Consider the following 18,010-nt stretch of genomic DNA (forward strand, 5'->3'; position numbering starts at 1 on the left):
TTTCAGGGAAGCAATGCAAACATTCACATACAGCTGGCTACAGCAATTGTTGTGAGTAATAAATTGCCTTTGTCTCAGACTCATGAGTCTTTTGTCTTCTACCAGCATCCATGAAACTGCAGCAGGCTAACTTGTTAGCTTTCAAGCAGGTTGAAATCCCAGACTCTTCATAGTGCTTTACATGTATTGTATTTATTGTTATACTTCTAGCTCTGAGATAGTGTCCAGTATATGGTCAAGTGCTTAATAAATGTCAAATGAATGAATGAACTGACTTCATGTTAGAGAATAAAAGCAAAAAAGAGTAGCACAAGGTGATCAGTCTTCTCTGATTTTATCTTTGTAACTGTACCTCTGCTTTCCGTTTAGCCATCTCCATTATGTCTGCAGTGGATTTCCAACATGGCTCCCTGAATCTGTTGGTTTCCTAACTATATTTTTGTTGATGTCAGGAGAGAGTGCTCAGATTCTTCCCTGAAGTTGTTTTGGAGCATAAACCCTAATCATCATTGTCATGGATGCCACTTACTACATGCTTACAGGGACAAGATGCAGCAATAAATTTCAAATTATTTATATTATTTATTAATTTGAGTTATTGGGCTTCAAAATAGACAATATCAAAACACTATGTATTAAAAAGGCTCTGCAAACCACAGAATTATACAGTACAGAGATTTAACTAAGGAAACCCCATGACTATATGCAGCCTTTTATGAACAAGGGTTGATATATGTACTTATATCTGAAATGCTGGGATAGCTTTTTTTTCCCTGAAATCATGTATTTTTACATTATTCTCACAAGTAGTGGAAAATTTAGTAAAAAGTTTAGAAAGTGAAAGCAGATGGATAGAGACAGGGTCTATAGACTCCAGAAAAGCTAACTGGTAATTTTTACTCTCCTATTTGAAGCCAACCAACTCCATTGTGTCACTTGAATATCATATTTTTTGCTCTTAAATAATATAGGTTTTCCAATTGCCACTTCATGGAAAAGAGGTTTTGAGAAGTGTATTTGATCTTATTTCAGAGAAGATCCACAAAAGGTTCCTAGACATGGAGAAATATCTATTTTAAAAAATATTTAATTTAAGGAAAAGTGTAAATAAGTGCTACTGGTCCTGAGATCCAGAAGTAGGAAGAGATAATTCGAAACTAACAAAGAAAACTTTCAGAAAAGCAACTTTTCATCCTACCCTCTCCTGCATCTCAAATAGATTTCCTTGGTGAATTGATTGTAACCAAGTGGGAACCTGTAACTATACTCGGAAGTAAAGACAGGAGTTTTCTTTTTTTTTTAACGTTAATAAAGTGGTCATTGCAGGGTTGATTATTCTTCACATTATGCCAGATCCTTGTGATCTGGGGCTTGTAGAGTGAGAATTTCTAGAAGAATTAAAAAAATAAATCTGTGAATATTGATATCCTTCCTTAAAAACCATCTTAACCATTTTTAAGTATGAAGTTCAACAGTGTTAAGTATATTTACCTTGTGAAACAACTCTCCAGAACTTTTTCATCTTGCAAATCTGAATCTCTTACCCATTAAACAATAACTCCTCTTTTCTCCCTTCCCTCAGCTCCTGGTAACCACCATTCTACCATCTCTTTTTATTAATTTGACTACTTTAGGTGCCTCTTACAAGTGAAATCATACAGTATTTGTCTTGTTGTGACTTGCTTATTTCACTTAGCAGAGTGTTCTCAAGTTTCAGTCATACGATAATATGTGACAGGATTTCCTTCCTTTTTAAGGCTGAATAATATTCCATTGTATCTAAATACCACATTTTGTTCATCTATTCATTCACTGATGAACATCTGGGTGTTTCTAACTCTTGGCCACTCTGGTACGAATAAGTGTGTACAGATATCTCTTTGGGAACCTGCTTTCAGTTTTTGGAGGTATGCCTAGAAATGGAATTGCTGGATCATATGTTAATTCCATGTGTGGTTTTTTTTGAGGAAACTTCATATTGTTTTCTGTAGTGATTGTGCCATTTTACACTCCCACCAACAGTGCATCAGGGTTCCAATTTCTCCATGTGGAATTCTTAAAGACTGTCTTTTCTCCTGAGAGAGTTCCAGAGATTGTGACCAGAGGCACCATTGCTTTTCTTTTTCTTCTGAATTAAAAAAAAATTAGATTTAATTTTTTAGAGCACTTTTAGGTTTGCAGCAAAGTTGAGTGGAAGGTACAGAGATTTCCCTTATACCCCCTACTCCTCCATTATCATGACCTCCTTCCATTACCCATACCCCCCCACCAAAGTGGTTCATTTGTTATAACTGAACCTGTATTGACACACCAGCATTACCGAGAATCTATGGACTGTGTTAAGGTTCACTCTTAGTGGTGTACATTAACGGATTTGGACAAATTTATAAAGACATGTATCTACCGTTCAATTATCATACAGAGTAGTTTCATTGTCCTAAGAATTCTTTGTGCTCCACCTATTCATCCCTGTCTCTTCCCCTGCAACCCCTGATGGTTTTACAGTCTCTATAGTTTTGCCTTTTCTAGAATATTGTAGAGTTGGAACTGTATAAAAGGTAGCCTTTTCAGAATGGCTTCTTTTACTTAGTAATATAAACTTAAATTTCCTCCATGTCTTTTATGGCTTGATAGCTCACTTCTTTTTTAAGCCCTTAAGATCTAATGCATAGTATAGTGAATATAGACAACAATATTGTATTATAATCATCAAACTTGCTAAGAGACTAGAACTTGATTATTCCAACCATTAAAAAGAACAGATAATTATGTAACATGATAGAGGTGCTAAATATCACTACAATGACAATCATATTACAACATACAAACTTATCAAATTAACAAGTTGTATATCTTAAATTCAAAAAAATGTTCTATGTCAAACATTTTTCAATCAAAAAAAAGGGAAACTACCCTTTGGTGGCTTCCTAATGCCTCAAAGATTGAACTAGACAGATGCCTCTCGTTGTGCCTGACTACCTTGCTTTCCCATCCCTCCTCCTCTGCTGCCACTTGGAAAATCTTTCACCACTCCATGTTGTCATGATGTGTCAACATCTACAATCCCTGTTCCTTCCCTAGTCGTTGTAGGGTTTTTCTGCCAAAACTAATTTGTAAGGTGACTCTCTTCCCCTGAATTGCAAGCCATAGGAATGTAGGTCTGGGCTGCTGGTGGTCTTCTTTATCGGGAGAAAAACCTGTATAGCTACACCTGCCATGGTGAGCATTTCATAATGTATATAAATGTTGAATCACTGTGTTGAACATATGAAACTAATATTGCATGTCAACTCTATTTCAACAAAAGATACAATTAATTCATTAGTTAATGAGTTGAAAAAGACAAAGCCTGTTTGTATCAGGAGAAAATAAGGTCAATATGCAAAGTAAAGCAGAGAGAGCTTGGCAATAGAGCAAGAGGGAATGGATGCTATATTTCAAGCCCCTAGATCCACTCAAGGTATTAGAATTGTTGTCAGGATTAAATGAGCTAATAAAGCCATGTAAATAAGAATGTACAGAAGTGGGTACATGTTCAATAATTATTAGCTATCCTTAATTATTAAAACAGAACAAATTTAATATGTGTTATCAATATTCAATATTTCTCCATACAGTTGGCTCTTGAACAACACAGGTGTGAACTGAGCAGGTCCACTTACATGGCAGATTTTTTCAATAAATGTATTGGAAACTTTTGGAGACTGGCAACAATTTGAAAAATATTTTTTCTAGCCTATTTTATTGTAGGAGTATAGTATATAATACATGTAACATACAAAATATGTATTAATTGACTGTTTATGTTCTTGGTAAAGCTTCTAGTCAACAGTGGACTATTAGTTAAGTTTTTGGGGAGTCAAAAGTTATATGCAGATTTTCAACTCCATGGGGGTCAGTGTCCTTAATCCCCAAGTTGTTAAGGGTCAGCTGTATTCTTATCTTACCTTTCCAACTGCATTGTAAGGTTTTTGAGTGCAGACACTAGGTCTTACTCATCCCAGCCTAGCTTATACTAGGGCTCAGTAACCCTTGTTGAAGAGAATTCAGTAGATCAGCATATTCTGGTTCCTGCAAGACACATTCAGTATGTGACTTCAGCCTCATCTTTCTAAGCAAGTCTGGGGTTTTGTTAGTAGATTTGTGCCATTTACTCCTAGGATATGAAAAGCATTTTAGCTTGGGTTTGTTTTATGACTTTCAGGGTACAGTATTCTGACTTGGGCTAAGCTGTGATTTTAAAAAAATTAATAACTGCGTTTGTGTGTGTGTGTGTGTGTGTATGTATGTGTGTGTGCATATATATATTTATTTGTGTGTATATGTATGTGTGTGTGTATATATATTTATTTGTGTATATATATGTGTGTGTGTATATAAAAAGTATATATATATATATATATATATTTTTTTTTTAATGATGCAAATGCATCATCTTTTGAGAGAGCTGGAGTTAGGAGATTTTCCAGCATCAGTAAGTGAAGACTCCGAACTCCTTGTGTTATGCTTGAAAAGATAAAATTGTTCCTGCTGCTAAGATATGAAAGACCAAATCACTCCCAAATCTCCCAAAGATAGTAGAAATGTAAAACATCATAGAATTATGTTACCTTTCATGCATTTTCCTCTTTCCTATAAAAGATGGACATAAACAGGATTCTTGATGAAATTTTCATGTTTTTAATGTTCTTAGTAAATCCTAATATGCATGGAAATCCTAATTTCTGTTTACTTTAATGCTAGCATCTGAAGCTTTGTTCGAGTTGATTATTAATGAGAAAAATGCATTGCATGTTTGGTTTTCAAATGTGAGGCCTCAGTGGAATGGAATGAGTCAGTTTATTCTGATTTCCCACTGAAATTTAGTGAACAAATGTGGAAATGATAATATGATGAGTAGAATTTTTAGTCTGAAGTTTCCATTTCCACAAGCATTAAGCTTTGAATATGGAGGATGGGAAACATTTGTTCGAACAGATTCAGTGAAGCCCAGAATTTGAGCATTAGTCCTCATGAAAGGACCTGAATCTTTCATTCTTTCAGGTCTCCCCCTGGACCACTGGTTCCAGCCATAAAACAAAATGCTGGGAGAAGGACCCTTTGTTATTAACAGCTGTGTTCTTTGGTTGCATGCATGTGGGTATTGGAAAACACTGTCTCTTCTGTGTCTCTTGTCAGGAGTGCCCTCATTCAGAAGATTTTTTAAAGATATTTTATAGAGAAACTCATATCTCTTACACATAAAAGGTTTATTGTCTTCCTTTCCAATCCTCATACCTCATTTTTTTCTTAACGTATTGTATTGGCAAGGATCTCCTACTCAGTGCTGAACTGTGGCCATGCCACCAGGCCTTTTTGTCCTGTTCCTCCTTCAGTGGTTACTAAAATTTTATTATTAAGTATGAGATTTCTGATACATGTCTTCAATCGAGTAAAAAGATGTCTATTCCAAGTTGGGTAATAGTGTTTGTTTTTAGCAAATATGTATTGAATTTTGCTGAATACTACTCTTCTGCATTTACTAAGATGTTCACTTAATATTTCTCTTTTTACTCCTTTAATATATTAAAACTGCTCTATGTTTTCATTTTGAACTATCCCTGTAATCCTGAAATAAGCCCTATTGGTCATAATAGCTTTTAAAATACATAGTGAGATTTGATTTGCAGATATTACTTAGGATTTTGCGTACATGTTGAAAAGTGATCCTGGTCTACACTTTTCTGGTTTCAAGCAGTACATATGGCTCTTCTTCCCACCTTTCTCGGGGGCTGTTTCATTCTCTCTTATTATCTAGCCACCCTATCAGCCCTAAACTCTGAGGTCAGCAGTTTCTGTCCAGAACTCTCTTGCTAGGTTGTGCTTCTGTTCTTTTCTGGTACACAGGGTGTTTATTTTGCTTGTATTTAATTGATGTATTTGTCTTAATTTGATTTATTTAAAGTGTGACCCTTCCACTCCTGGGATTGATAGTCTTTTGTCACAGCATTGTTTCCTATAGTCATCAGGTTTTTCATAGTGTAGTGGGTAACACCTCTGTGCTTGGTGCCGTCAGTGACATTTCATAGGCACACTCCTAATTCTTTTTTATGAGCTGTTGGGGAAGGCATTGGCTGTGCTTCTCAGAGCATGCTATATTCTACACAATTCAACAAAAAGTATATATATTACAATGCAAAAAGGTATGTCAATACTCATCACATGACATTTTATATTTTCTATATCATTCCATCCCTAAGGTTGGAAACAGAATTTGTTTAAAATGCATTTTGTTCTAGCATGAAGTTCAGTAGCACATGCTTTTAGGGGGAGAATTCTTTATTTCTTTGGATAGTTATTCTTAAACATTCTGGCTTGCATTTCAACTTGTTCAAAGAGTACTTTATTAAAGTATGCTTTAGACTCTTTGATAATTATATTATTGCCACAGCCCCTATCATTTTATGGAAGACAACAAGAGAAAGAGTGACTTACTTGTATAAGCAGATACTTATGATTTCAAGATATTTTGGCTAATCTAACTCTGTCTATTCTATAGTATGTTTCAGTGTAAACTGAGGTGAAGCATCATGTATGTAATTAACTTAGTGAAAATTACATTTCCTGCAGACATTTTGAAATACATTGCAATCTAAGTTTGTTTATTATTTTTTGCTTATAATGCTAAAGGTATTTTTCCTCATAAAAGTTATATGAAACATTACTTCTTTATAAGGAGCTTGGTGGTTCTTCAAGACATTTCATCCATTTTTTCTCAGAGCAAATGGAGTGAATCAAGAGATTCTTGAAGATTTTGAATTTCTGGTGACTTTAAGTAAGTGTATATGTACCATTCATTGCTAAAGTATCCATAAAGCATGTTTAAAATAAAATAATTGCATTTCTCTGTTCTTTTGCATTCTTTTTCATTTTCCTTCCTTATTCACATAATTTTCTTCCCTTCTTTTCCATTTTCCTCTCTCTTCCTGTCATTGCTTTAGGAAAGGGATATGGCACGGTGGCCTAGTTAAGGAAAACTGCAATCCAGGTTGACTTGGATTCATAGTGCCTATACTTTTGGCTAAGGTTTAGAATAGCCAGATGTGCCTCCATGTAAACATTTCCCCCAAATGAGATAATACTCTAAGTTCTCTATTTATGGTCAACTTAAAAGTTAGGCCAGATGGTATGCCTTTTTTTTTTCTGGTAGAGAGGAAATACAGGAAAGTATTATATTATGCAGTTTTTAAGCAGCAAGACTTTCACCCCACCCACTGAATCCTGACAAGTTTAACTGAATGAAGGAATCTCTGCTGGGAGGACACGCCCTGACCTGAGGTGTATCTGAATCGGTGGGGTCTTGAAGTATATGCAAATGAGATAAGATTAATGGAATTTTTGTGGATTTTATAAAAGACATATAAACTGAAGGACTAAGGTGGTACTTAAAAACAGCACCCTAGAATCTCCATTTTTCTTTTAAAGCCCGCAGCAAAAATTAAAAGGGGCCAGTTCCCCTTCCCCCTCCCCTCTGAATGCTGAAGAGCATTTTAATAATGCATCTTGTCTCATTTTGAATAAAAACTTTTCAGGATGGGAATTTGTTGAAAGAACAGAGGTTCAGGGAAAAAGTGAGTTTGAAGAGTTTGAAGATTCAGGAAAAAACCATGTGTGTATGTGTGTGTGTCCCTATGTGTGTGGTATGTGTGAGCATGTGTGTGCCTGTGCACACACCTGTCTGTTGTGGGTACGTGTGTGCATGCCTGCAGGTGCTGTGTGTGTGTGGCATGTGCGCATCTGTATGTGGTGGGCTTGGATGACTGTGCGGGTACGTGTGTACGTGTGCCCATGTGCGTGTTGTGTGCTGTGCACGGGAGAGGCAGCTTCAGCGCAGCCAGCCGCAGAGCAGTCAGCACAGAGCTAATAGTGAGGGGGGAAGCGAGGGAGAGACTAGGCAGAGAAGCAACTGGCCTTATTAACAAAAGCTCAGTTTTGTCCCTGCGAACTCAGCCAGCAGGAGGCCTGGATGAGCTGGAGCTCTCTGCCAGGGGGGTCGGGCTCCCTGCAAACACTTGCAGGCATCCTTTATCATGCCCTTCTGGGAGGGAGTCCTGAGGCTGGGTAATCGGGAAGTTTTCAAGCCGCCGCCTCTGCCGCAGAAGCCTTGGGAAGACCAGCAGAGAGAGTGGAGTGTGTGGGTGAACCTCCATTCACATGGCTGGGTTAATGGATTCGTAGTACAAAGACAGCTAAGACTCAGCTGACCTGGAAGACTGGAATTTCGGCTCCTTCCTTCCCTGGGTTGTTTTCCTCCCCCTTCCTCTCAAAGCCCTTTAAACCAGAGATTCCCCGGGTCAGTGACTCTAATCCTGCCCGCCTGGGCCAAGGATTTCTAGCTTTTGGGCTTGGAAAGGAAACCAACTACCTGTAAGTATCTGCGTTATGTACTTCCTCTCATTGTGACTGTGAATGTCCTGTTAGTAGCATGTCCCAGAGGTTCCTAGCATAGTAGCGGTTAACTCCAAGTAACCAGGCAAGAAGCATATACAGTCTGCTTGCAAAAGTTTAATTGTCATGTAAACTCAGAAGGTGGCAACTTGAAATGTAAAAAAAAAACCCAGGGGCCAAGAATGGAAGTCTCTTTATTACATAATCCAAATTTATAACATTCTTCTGAATCCATCTCCAGTGACACTTATCAATGAAATAGCCATTTTTATTACCTTTTGTAATTTTTCCCCCAAATCAGAATGATTTTCCTCAAATTAAGCTAAATAAAATAGCAAAGAGAAAAGATGCAAAAATAACAAAACAGATATCCTCATGGTGTGAAGATATAGAAATTTGGATGAGATGGTTTTTGGATACCTTTGCTTTAATTTAGTTATATTTGAGTCCATATTTTTAAAAGTATGGTTTCTGTTTTTATGGAGATGAGTGATAGTGTTGGGGAGGCAAAGAATCATTTTGTTCTGAAGTTTTGGGCTGTATTTAAGCTGCTTCTGCTCTTTAGCCAGCTTTGATCCAGAGACTTTGCTATAGTAGTAACTGGTTTCTTTTAGTTTTCATCTGGATCACAAAAATAATTTTCAAGGCATTTAATTTCATTTCTGCTTTTTTACTCTTGCGCTCAGTCTCCTTGCCTGGTGTGAATTACAAAGCTTAACAAGAGCATTTCCGGGGGCTGGTTGCAGTGGATGGCCTGGGAATCTTGCTGGAGGGATTAACCTCTTCAGGGCTGCTTCACAGACCAGACCTAGTTATTAAAATGCTCTTTGGGTTTCTGCTCTGGAAAACTGATACCACCATTCTTAGCTGTAGTTAAAGCTTGAAGAGTTGCCTCTACTTGAAATAAGTGCCTTCAGTATGACTCTAGGAAAATGTTTACATTTGCTCTTTCTCTCCACCAGGGATTCTCAAAACTAAGTGTGCATACGAACCACTTGGGTGCTTGGTGAAAGGCAGGTAACATAGGCCACATCCCCAAAGAATGTAAGGCTGGGACAGGGCTCGGAATTTGCCAAGTGAGGCAGGTGAGATCACACTTGGATGAGCACTGCTCTACAACGTCCTTGGCAGTTAAGTTCTTTTCATGTACTTCGTTAATATTAAACTCATATCTAAGTAATAAACTAGAGTTTGAGCTGACGTTGAACGTAATTTATGTGCTACATGGTTTTGCATGCTTGGCTGGCAAACCGAGGCTTTTCACCAGCTTTCCCAGCAACCTCAGCTGTTTTTTCTTGCTCCCCTTTCCATTCCCATGAGTGAGAAAGAGAGTTGGACAAAGGTACCTGCACACTGTGTCTGCCTGTCTCTACGCATTTGGCTGTGTGGCTTTGACCTGCCCCACATGGCCAAGCAATGTTTGTCTCAGAAACTTTAAACCCAAGGCTGTTCTTAATTCTTCATCAGCTTCCTGGGGATGCCCCACACCTGAGGATGGGCTAGGCAGAGTTGGGTTGAACTGAGCTGGATTATTTCCTGGGACTGTTCGGGAGTCTAATTTTCTAGAAACTGAATTTAGATTGGACCAACGCATAGGCATTAGGATAAACGGAAGTGATTCCCGCATTGTGTTGAAGTCCTTATTTGACAACATATGAAAAATACTGACTCAGCCTCCAGCCCCATCCCTAATGACATTTTATGGCATTGTATATTTATAGCAAAAAAAAAAAAGCATGTGGACTTCCTTTCCCCTACCACCATCCCCATCCCAAATATTTGTGGTGCCTGCTGCGTACCAGGCTCTGTGCTGGTTTCCAAGGACTCCAAAAAGATCAGTGTGTTAGTGGGGACAGTGTCCTTGTCCTCACGGTGCTTCAAATCTCATGGGTTACCAACCCATTGTGGATGAGCCACCTAATCTCTCTAACCTTCCCTTCCACCATCAATAAGCCAAAGTGTTGAATTAAATAAATTTGGTATCTTTCCAGCTCTGATATTCTGACATTGGTGAAAATGGCTCAGTTTTCTAAATGCAGATACAGGGGAATGGGAGTTCTTTAGTTTCCTTTGTAAACAGACCTAAAAGATTTGACTTTCTGCTTTTCTTAAAATTTTTCAAAAATATCTTTTAACTTTTCTTTCTCTCACAAAGAATCAAGACCACCAGTATAGTCAGTTAGACAGATGCCCCCTTTACAGAGCACACAGCCATTCCTCACGGTGGGATCCTATAACTCAGTTGCCAGGCTGTTTCCCTGGGCCAGGTTACTCTGGTGGCAGCTTCTAATCTTGTCTGAATCTGGTGCTGCTACCCCCTTTGGAGAGCTGGGTGGTCTGGACAGGGCTCGCCTGCCTCCATACTTGCACAGCTTGCAACCTGACCCTTTCATTCAAGTGCTTTAATGGCTTTTGTGCTACTAGGTGAGAGACTTAAACAGAGACCTTTGAGGGGCTGGGGGAAAAACAACTCCCTAATGAAATCCCGCGTTTTGTCTGTACTGGAGTTTCTCTTACTGTGGTGACTGGGGCAACATTTCAAAGGGCTCTAAAACTTGGCCATCAAGATAAGAAAGAGATGTGTGATCTATGCGCTTTTCTGACGGCCGTAGCCCCCGGCTGTTGAAGATCTGTATGGGTGGGAAACTACTCACTGAGGACAGAGGATAGGGATGTTGCAGAGTTAGGGTGTTTTTGACAAACTGTTCTTGACCTCCAGTAATTTTAAAGAGTATGGCAAAATAGCCTTTGGTTTCACCCCTATCCCTCCCTATTTATGGAGTTGCTGGCATGATATCACAAATGCTCCTCTTGTGCACCATCCAAAGACTGCTAAGACTGGACGTCACTCTTTGCTCTGTACTAAATCCTTGAAAATTCCCTATCCATCCTCCTTAGAGACAGGGGCAGATAACACACCAGGACTCACTAAGCTCTAAGGCCTCCCACTGGTTTCCCCCCTCCCTAGGGCCCCATCTCTGCATTCTATCAAGTGTTATCAGCTGGCAATACTTACAAATGCTCCCTGAATGCTTCTCATGGAATAAGTGGACCTGGACTTTGTCTCACGAGGTCACACTTAATGCCACAGTATTTTTAATCCGAGATCTAAGCTTCTTGTTAGCACAAAAATTCTTAATTTTGAAAATTATGAGCCAACAACCATTGTGGAATTAGGAGAATTTCAGAAAGGATTAAAATTTCCAGATTGTCGCGCGCCCCGTCCTCGCCGGCAAGAACAGCACGCAACAACAGCATGATTCTTCTGCAGAAAGCTTTATTCTTCAGCTCTTTGTGAAACAAATGCATTGGGCAGGACCCAGAGGGGAAGGAGAGGCTTGCTTATATAGTTCTCATGCTCTGACCTGGTTGGTGCGGCTCCATACGCTTCATTAGCATAACAATTTGGTGGGTCTCATTGGTCCTTATGCCAAGGCGCAATTAGCATGTGGTTTAGTGGCGTGGGATGTTTTGTCACTAGGAAGTTCGGGGCTTTCCGGCTGCCCTGCATTGGGCGCCATTTTCTGGGCGCGGCTGCCAACACCAGATGAGGATTCATCCAAATGTTTAAAAGTTGTTTTCTATCAAATTCCTTTCATATCCTGGATTTGTCTTTCATGTAAAAGTGTTTCTCCTTCTTGGAAGGAGACCACAGAGCAGCAGCACAATAGCAATGTTTTAATTCTGGTTTATGTTCTGTCCCCTTTGTTATAACACAGTGAGGTCATTTTGTTTTGTCCGATAAGCATTAGTGATTGTTTTGAAACCAAAACATAGTATTGACAGGAGAGCTTAAATGCTCAGTTGGAGTGGTGTAGGAGAAAAATGAATGGCCTTTGAAAACATTCCAGCTGGGCTCCGTTCTGGGCTGAAGGTTCTTTGGTTCTATAATGTTGGCCAACTTACTTAGCCAGTTTTCTTGGGGGTAAAATGAGGGGATTGATCCCTCAACAAGTGTTTTATAAGGGCTAAAAGACATCTGGAAAGCACCTAGCATGGTGCATGATGTACCGTAAGTGCTCAATAAACATTTCTTCTTTTGAAGAGGGCCAGCAAGGGTGTGTAAAGAATTAGTCATGTGACAAGTGACTCAATTTATAGGTGAAAAAGAAAGAGAAGTGGGAAATAAAGCTTTCTTCCAGATCTTATTGACTGGGCAAAACAGATCTCACTCTGCCTTTAATTCTGATCAGAACCTAGTTCTCACTTGATTCCTTCTCCCAAATTCAGTAGAAGCATGAAATAGATCAGTGAGCTCACAGACACCAAAGCGATTAGTATGGAAAGAACAAGGGTGATGTGAAAACCATTCTGTCCTCATTTCTTCCTGACTTTCCAGAATAAGAGACTTCAATAGCTGTTTCAGATAAATATGTAAGGAGAGGAATCATTTTGTTTTTCTGGGCATTTTGCTCCATTATAACAAGGGGCCCAACCTCAGGAGGAAATGTTTGTTTGACAATTTGGAGCTCTGGTCAACCTATGGTCTAGCACCAAATGAAATGGCATACCCATTCAAACATGTGGCTCTCTCTTTCTCCCACCAGTTTAGTTACAGGTTCAGTGTTTGCACTGTGGTGAGTCAGTCACTCAATTCATATTTGTTGAGCATCTCTGTGCCAGGCCCAGTGACCAGGACTGGAGATACTTGAAGAAGCTGAACAATCATGGTTATTATTTTTAAGAGGCTTACAGACTTGGGTAAAAAGCAGACATTTAAAAAAATGAATACAAATAAACAATTAAATGTCTGTAGGTGTACACTGTGTGGTAAGGGATATTGTAGGATTTGAAGTGAGCAAATATCCCTGGGAGGTCTGGGAGGCTGAGACCTGCAGGGTGGGTAGAATTTAGCCAGGCAGATGGGGTGCGTGGTGGGGGTAGAGAAGGGTGCTCAATGCACATGGAACAGCACAGAAAAACATGTAAAGGCCTGTAGTGGGCAATGCGGAAAGTATAAGGAGGGGAGAAGGCATGTGCGACTAGCTTGCCAGTGGCAGGGAGGAAGGAGAATCGTGAGGTAGGCAGGGGACAGTCAAACTGGAAAATCCAGTCTCACGGTTAAAAGGACCCAGAAAGTACCTCATCCACACTCCCTCCTTGAGACAAGGACCTCTTACTGTGTGTGTCCCTCAGCCCTTGCTGGACAATATGGAAGGAGAGCTCTTTCTAAAAGTAAGCTGAGATTCCTCCTAGCCTCCTGGTTCTGCACTCTGGAAGCACAGAGTAAAGTCACTCCTCCTTCAAATAGTTGAAGGCAGACTATTTTTTTTCCCCATAAATCACTGCCCAAATAGGCCTGCTCTTTCCCATATTTATGCAGTTGATTTGGGGGGATGTAGAGTTGTACAGTTGTGCTTGTTGAAAGCAAACTTACTGGCTTCAGGGGCATGTCGAAGAGTAATTGCTGGTTTCATGTAAGGATATGTGTATTGAATGCATATCATATGCAACAGTTTTGTCCTCAAGACTTCAAACCACATAAATAGTTAGCTACACTATCAGGTAAGAGGTGATAATATCCCGTGATGGGTTTAAATTAAATGTGATTCTCTGCAATAGCAGGAAGGAAATCTTTCCAAATGGAATAGTCAGGTCTTAGGGATCTTGGAGGTATTAATTTCAAGAGGTGAAATTAACTCTAATATTAGTGTTAATTTATAGCAACAATTATATTAATATGAATTAATTAATATTAAAAATTGATATTCATGAGATGTGAATATGTGAGAAGAATTTTATTAAGAGTGGAAGGAAAGAGATTCCAAGCAGCGAGCAGGATGAGCAAGGGGCATGGAGTGGAACATGCCCAGCAGGTCACTGTGAATGTGTAACTAGAGGTTAAGGGAGAGGGTAGGGCTGTGGTTTTGGGGATACATTAGCCAAGAGGTGATAACAAAAGGCCGTGGGAATGGATATGCAGTGAGAAGTGAGTGAGGTCAAAGTTTTAAGAAGCATCACATCTTTAATGGTGCAATATGACCAAGACATGTGAAAAGAGAGGGTGGAAAGAGGGAAGAGCAAATAAAAGAGCAACAGGCTTTGGTGAGGTGGAAAGAGAACTGGGAGTGTACTGAGTCACGTGAGCTGGGAGAGAGGCATTTATGCAGAACATGTGGATGGAGGGGATTGCTGGGTGCTGCAGAAATCAGAGAGGAGTGTCCAAGCAAAGCTCAGTTTGATCCGTCAGGTGGAGGTCACTGGCAGCCTTTGAGGCAGCTATTTCAGTGGACTTGTCATCGTCCAGTGGTCCTTTCAGAGAATGTAGCGTGGTGAGCAGTGAGTAGAGAAACCTTTTCACGGAGATAGGCTCCTTGGTCAAGGTGAGGCACATGATGGGAAAGGGGAAAAGGCAGTGGTGGATGAGTAGTTGTGATAATAGTTGTGATGCTTGTAATGGAACACTAACATTTATTGAATGCCTACTATGCGCTACATGTTTCTTCATTTGATTGTCACCACACAGCTGTGGGGTGGTACTTAACCCCTTTTTACAGGCACGAACACTGAGACCAAGAGAACTTAATTTGGCCATGACAACGTCACCAGTGAGCGGCAGAAGCAACATTCAAACCTACAGTCCGCATGTCCCCCATCTCACTGGTCGCCAGCTTGGCTTCTCCCACAGGGAGGGCAGCTGGCCTGCTGATTGAAGCCAGTTTATCAGAGTGGTAATAAAACCAAAAGGCAAACAAGAATGGGGGTCAAAAAGGCAAACACACCTGAAGAACTGTTGTCTACTAAGTATGGGATAAAAATCTTCAGGTCCTTTCTAAAATAGAAAATAACCCCTTTCAACATGAAGTCATTGTCTTTTAACTTCCAGGAACTGGTCCATAGCCATCGAGCATTTCAAATCACAGACACAAGGGCCTCGCCTCTCTCTTGTTTTCCTCTCCTTTCATCCTCCTTACTTTCTTCTTTTTTAATATTTTCCTCGTCCTGGGAAAATCAGACTCCTGCTCACACCTGTCTTGACTCAGCAGCTCTGGGCTCCTCACCGACTGTGTCCTCTGCTACTGAGGTCCACTGGTGTTCCCACAACAGATCTTAAGAAAACACCACAGCATTTTATAAAAATGATTTTGCTCAAATATTAGAAAACAGTTGGTGCCTTAAGCCCTTAGAATTCTTAGAACAATAAAAAATGGCTGCTGCTGGAGGTACTGACTGGTGATTAAGGGGTGCCTTGAGGGGGATTTATCACTAGGAAAGGAGCAGAAGTTGAATGGCCATTGGATATATTAAATAACTACCCAAAGAATTTAACATTGATTTTTATATCCTTTTCGTGTCTTGTTTACCATATGAATTAATTTTCTAGAGATGCCACAACAAAGTACCACAGACTGGGTGGCTTAAACAACAGAAATTTATTTTCTCATAGTTCCAGAGGCCAGAAGTCCAAGATCAAGGTGTCAGTAGGGTTGATTCCTTCGGAGGCCTCTCTCCTCCGCTTGTAGGTGGCTATCTTCTCCCTGTCTTCAAATAGTCTTCCCTCTGTACCCATCTGTGTTCTAATTTCCTCTTTTTGCAGGATACCAGTCATAGAGGATTAAGGCCCATCTTAATGACCTCATTTAACTTAATTACCTCTTTAAAGACCCTATCTCTAAATACAGTCACATTCTGAAGGAGTTAGAACTTCAACATATGGATTTTGGGGGAACAAAATTCAGCTCATACTAGGCCACCAGGTGAGGTCTCAGACTGATGTTAGCTGATCTTTCAAATTCTTAAGACATTACTACAGGAAAAGGAAATAGCAAAAAACCTGTGGCTATTTAAAAATCAGTTTACAACCCTGGATTTAGAGTTTGGCTTCAGGATGAGGTAACAGGGAAATATTTCCTCAGGCAGGGAGTAGCTTTGCATGTTGAAAAATCCCAGGTAGAAACCAATTTATGTTTTCGCATTTGGCCATAAAGCCTGCATGGTGCTGATTTGAACATTCAGGTCAGGCAGGAGCAAGCAGTATGGTGCATGTATCATTTTGCATTATAAATGCTGTGAGGCCTCACAGACTGATTGTTGCTGGATTGCATTATTGGGAACTATTGGTCTTTATTTACTCCCCAGCAAAGACATTTCCCGGTCAGTAGCTTTGATGCTAGCATATTGTACTCCGCAGAAATCTCAGGCTGTGGGATTCATTGGTAGGAGGACCCTGTCCTTATATATCCCTTCCCCAACTGTGTATTTGCCTCCATTAGGATTGGCAGATGGTGACAACGTTGTGAACTAATAGATACATAGTCAGAAATCATATGCGGTTGCACAGCAGGCTGGCTGTCATGGAGAGCCCGGAGCTTACAGGCATCAAATCTCCACTGTTAGCTCCATGGTCAGAGAGATCTGAAATTCGGGCTTAAGACCTAGATAAGACTTCAGACTTCAGACCTTTAAGACTTAAACTTTTGAGATGCTTTAAGACTAAGACTTAAGATATTAAGACAATGACATGGTAAGGAACACATGGGCTCCTGATGCGAGGGCAGTTGAATTTCTGTGTTAATGACGAACAACAAAAGCTATCTTTACAACAACCTTGTGAAATCAGGGTTTCAAATCTCTACAAAACAAGGCTGAATATCAGGTTGAAGTAAATATTTATATTGTAGGTTGAAGTTCTTTCCAGACACTAAAGTGTTCAAAAAGTGAACAGTTTAGTCAAAGTGCTTATCTTTATTTAGGTCTAAGGCTTAATTGAAGTCTGCCTACAAAGAAATGTGTGAGCTAAAGACTATGACATAAATGTCATGCATTATTATCTGGCTGTCTCATTATATGAAAACAGTTTTTTTTTTAAAGGAATTGATTCTCTTTTTCTGCCAAAAGATTGGTCTTTGTTTTTTGTTATTTGAGTAGAAGAGGCCAAATTGTTAATTTCAACATGAAAACTGGAAATGGTGAGATGGGCTCCAGTGGACAAGGACAAATTCATGATCATGTGAGGAAGTGTTATAAGAGGTGTGAGATAATGGCCATTGTTTTTTTGAAGAATTGACAAGTAGTAATTAGTATATTAGGTACACAAAGGGGAATTAAGACTTCGAGTGATGTGAGAAATTTTTACTTTACAGATGGGATGGTTTGAATATTTCTGCTTTGCAGCAGATGGTTCAGCAGATAGCCTCAAATCTCCTAATCTGATCAATAATGACTTTGCAAGTACTGATTTGAGGAAGATCACCTACTTCCTGCCAAAATCCAAATGACCATTTCTGTTGAATTTTGAAATATAATACTATGAAAAGAAAAAGCATGGGAAAATAGCCTTGTGAGTAATTAAATTTATTGCTATTATATATATGTATTTAACTTTGTGTGTTAAGATTCATGGCAAGGGAAAAGTTAGAATGAAAGGAAACTAGTGGGAGCATAAAATTTTATTGGTCAAACTTAATGTTGATTTCTTTTATTTTAGCCTTTGCTTTCTTTCTGATAAGTTTGCTAATTCAGGAAGCCAGTGACTATGTCTGTACACCCCACACATGTGACTGGCTTCCAAGGAATGGGCCTTCTAGCTAGGCTGTCAGGAAAGGTTCCCTCTTTTCTTATCTGTCCAAAGCCATCCTATCGG

At 39.5% G+C, this 18,010-nt stretch overlaps 1 protein-coding gene across 10 annotated transcripts in view; it reads left to right on the plus strand.

The window, feature by feature from the left end:
* Positions 1–18,010, plus strand: part of FREM1 (FRAS1 related extracellular matrix 1) — a 156,291-nt gene that overhangs the window by 5,262 nt on the left and 133,019 nt on the right. For 3 of the 10 annotated variants that reach the window (XM_073228492.1, XM_073228491.1, XM_073228495.1), the window contains exon 1: positions 7,906–8,406. The exons of 1 other annotated variant lie outside the window; for it this stretch is intronic. The gene's annotated coding sequence lies outside the window, so the exon portion shown is untranslated. Of the gene's footprint in view, positions 1–7,905; positions 8,407–18,010 lie in introns of those variants that run through there. 6 more of the 10 variants (XM_073228486.1, XM_073228487.1, XM_073228490.1 and 3 more) reach the window with 5 other exon arrangements.

Source organism: Manis javanica, chromosome 2 (assembly GCF_040802235.1).
Source record: "Manis javanica isolate MJ-LG chromosome 2, MJ_LKY, whole genome shotgun sequence".
Taxonomy (NCBI): Eukaryota; Metazoa; Chordata; class Mammalia; order Pholidota; family Manidae; genus Manis; species Manis javanica.